This window comes from Neophocaena asiaeorientalis, unplaced genomic scaffold (genome assembly GCF_003031525.2).
Source record: "Neophocaena asiaeorientalis asiaeorientalis breed wild unplaced genomic scaffold, Neophocaena_asiaeorientalis_V1.1 scaffold294, whole genome shotgun sequence".
Taxonomy (NCBI): Eukaryota; Metazoa; Chordata; class Mammalia; order Artiodactyla; family Phocoenidae; genus Neophocaena; species Neophocaena asiaeorientalis.
In genome coordinates, this window is record NW_020173945.1 from 818,588 (window position 1) to 822,234 (window position 3,647).

The window sequence follows — 3,647 nt, forward strand, 5'->3', positions numbered from 1 at the left end:
GCAGCGCCCAGACAATGGGCCCCGGAGCAGGCTCTTCCTCCTCGGCCCACTGACGCATCTTGTAAAAATAGCTCCCGGCTCCCGGAACTCCCCGCCCCCCGATCCCAGGCCAGCGGGACTGCAGCCATGGGCGATGCAGCCGGCCTCGGGGAGCGGGTCCGGGGGTCTAGGCTCCGTGGGCTTTGGCGCGGCTCGGAGTCCAGGGCAAGGCGGGGCGGGGCAGCTCTGCCCGAGGGGTGGGGAGCGTCCGGGGCGGGGGTGAGAGTGCCCCGCCGGAGAGAGAGGGCGGTGGGTCAGGTTCCCCGACCCCCAAGAGAGGGGAAAGGAGGGCGCCGTCCGCAGTGAGCCAGCCCGGGCGCGTTTCCACTCTCGCGCCTTGTGCGGTGCCCAGGACCCTGGCCCTTCGCGATGCCCTGGCTCGCTTCCCTGCCAGAGCTCCAAGGGGCTCCACCGGGCCACCGCCGCACTTGGGGCGCAGGCCTGTGCCCAGGGTGCCCCGGAGGCCTAGCTTTTCCTGCCTTCCAAACCTCGGCTTAAGGAGACCCTGTCTGCCCCAGATAGCTCTGACGACTCACCAGTCCCAGACAGCCCCTTTGGCTGCCTTATTTGTGTTTCCACCGACTCTGCTGACATACCAGGTCAAGTGTTAGCATCTCGGGAGAGCACCCTCTACCACCCTACTTTGAGACCTGAGAATCACCTGCCCACAGGTAAACCACTCCTCCTGCGCTAGGCCCTGTAGACGCACTTGGGCCTGAAACAAAACGTGTCAGGAGCTTGGAGTCGGTGGCACCGTAGGTAACAAACACCATTGCCCAGTCCCCGGTTTCCATCTCCCCTCACTCCAATTCAGTGGTCTTATTCTGGTTTGTAAACACACGACCAAGGCTCATCCTCTCCAGGTGCCAAGGAGACTGAGCGTGCATTTCAGATGCACACAGATCTGGGGCAGAGCTGCTCTGGAGGAGTAGCAGCAGAGGCAGAATGGACGGTGGCTTCTTCCCAACTCCAGCTTATGAGGCAGAAAGATGAAAATGGGGTCTAGGGGGCTGGAAATGAAAATGTAACCATTTATGAGTAAAACCCAAAATAGAAATACTTTCCTTTACCACCTTCGTTTCACAAGCTATGATAAAACAGGCAGTTTTGTTGGCATTGAACCATGTGAAAAGACCACATGTAGATGGCAGGACCAGCCATCCCTCCTTTGGAACCCCCGTGGTGGTAGCACTTTCCCAGACTGGGTCCAGGGCTGGAAAAGACCTTGTGGATCATTCTGTCCAACCTGCCAGATGAGGAGACCAAGGCCCGGGCGCTTGACTTTGCCAAGGCGGAACCTACACGCAGACTGCCTTCTCGAAGCCCAGTGCCAAGGGCTGAGGGCCTGCGTGCTCTCTGTCACTCCACAGCCCACCCACACACTGTTTTAATTTAACGGGGAATGAAGTTGTAAGCAACCTGAATTCAGCTGTGAAAGAAATTCAACTCAAATTGAGTTGGACAAAAATGGAAATATATTCACTGACGTAATGGAAAAGTTCATGATTACGATTCTGTTCAGGCATGGCTAGAAGCCATGGAGCTCAAAAGAAGTCTTTAGACCAGGTCTCTCTCCATCTCTCTTCTGTTTCCCTACTGGCAGCCCTGGGCTCACATCCTTGGTGTAGATCCTAGAAAGAAAAAGGTGCATCTCTTTCCCAATAACTGGGACAAAAGCCTGAAGGACACATCTCTCTGGCCTGTCCGGCCCAGCCCTGCATCAAGTACTACTGTCCAGAAGGATGGAACACACTGATGGATGGGGCCCAGGGGCTAAACCTGGGGAGGGGTGGTTCCCAAAGAAAAATCAGGCAACTGTTCCCTAAAGGGCTAATGGGGGTGAGTAAGCAAAAATAACAGATGTCAGTGTAATTTAGAATGATTTCATTTCAGTTTTTGGGAACCCTGGGAAGACAGGACTTTGTGTTTTTGGAGTGATTTTTCTGGCTCTCTTCAAGGCCTGTCCCATAGATGGCCACCTGCTCATGAGACTGTTTCTTCTCTCCTTCCTCTGTGCTAGACAGGACCTAGGCTGGGTGCCAGCCCGAATGGGCCTTAGATTAGTAACCTGGGACCTGGGCATCTGGAAAAAGACAGACCAGACTGGAATCCTCTTGATCTGGCTCCCACAGATGATCTTACTGTAGGATGCCTTTCTCTTATTTGCATCTATCCCCTGTCAGGTCTTGCTTTTATTTTAAGGATGGTAGGAGGGCAATATTTTAGTAAAACCTGCGATGTGTTGGCCTGGTGCTGAACTAATTCCTGCCGGCTGGGGTTTTGACTGCAGCACCACACTTTGCACCCCCTGTGATGGGGGTTAGGCATAAAGGGCTGTCTGTTGTCCAGTAGCAAAAGCGGATTAATAGACATTAATGGAGCCTTCGAGAACAGGGCCATTAAACAGCAACTCACCATAATCGAATAGCAACCGTGCTACAGTCTAATTTCACTCACCAGGTGACGAGTTGAATTTACAGTGGATAATATAACTTCTAACATGCAAAAATGTCATTAGCTGAGTCACCTTTCCTTCCAGTATGAATTTCAATTGAGAACCCCCGGAATTATGAAAAGGAAAGTCATGTTTACCAAGACCTCAGAAATGCAAGGCCCACTTCGAGCCATGAACAGAAGTGTCACCGCTAACGGTCTGGGCTGTGTGGACAGACTGGAGGGGGGGCTGTACGTTTCCCACCACATTCTAGCCACGTGGCAATACCTAGGTTACCGTTTCGCGAGCTCCCCATCTCTAAAATGTATCTAACACAGGTGGAGGCTGTGAAGATGAAATGAAATAATACACGTCAACTGTTTGGCGCGGTGCCTGGCACACAGTAAGTGCCCTATAAAGGTTACCTGTGATACCTGCAAAACAACAACAACGAAAAAGAAAACAGTTTTATAATGGACACAGTCGTTTGAGTCTCAACCGTCGACCAATCGGCAAGTATTCCATGGAGTGGAAAATACTGGCTGCAGTGTGCTACTTTCTTCATTTTAATTAATCGGAGTAAGACGTTTCTCAAAGAATAACATGTACCTGTGTCTTGCCTGAGATGAATTTCACGTCCAGCAACGGCGTTATTTCCCTTCTCTTCTGCATCGAGATGACTCTACATCCAGAAAAGAACTCAGTTCGAGTAAACAGAATGCGGTCACTTGGCAGTGATTTTGAAATTGTATCCTAAAATATTCTTTTTTTTTCCTTGAAGGGCTTAGAAATCAAGTGTGCCACCAATCAAAATAACTTGAGTGGATCCAGCAAAGAGAGCAATATATTCCGTCGTTACTATCTTTGCTTTAGGAAGGTTGATGACATAAGATGCAAAGTTGAGTGTGGATAAGGATAAATCTCAGAACACGGGTGTGTCTGCGTCCACAGGCACGGAGTGTGTGTGATTATTTGCCTTTTCTGATGGGATCCTTGGGTTCAGGTCCACTGCCCCCTGTGCTTAGCTATTATAATACAGGAGTGCCCTCTACTGAGCTTCTTGTATACGAGATGAGAGCCTCCACAGAGGCAAATTTTCCTAGTGCCTAGTAAAAGTTCCATCCATACGTATTGAACGAATGAATGGATAAGAGACTCCCTAACCTGGTTCTCT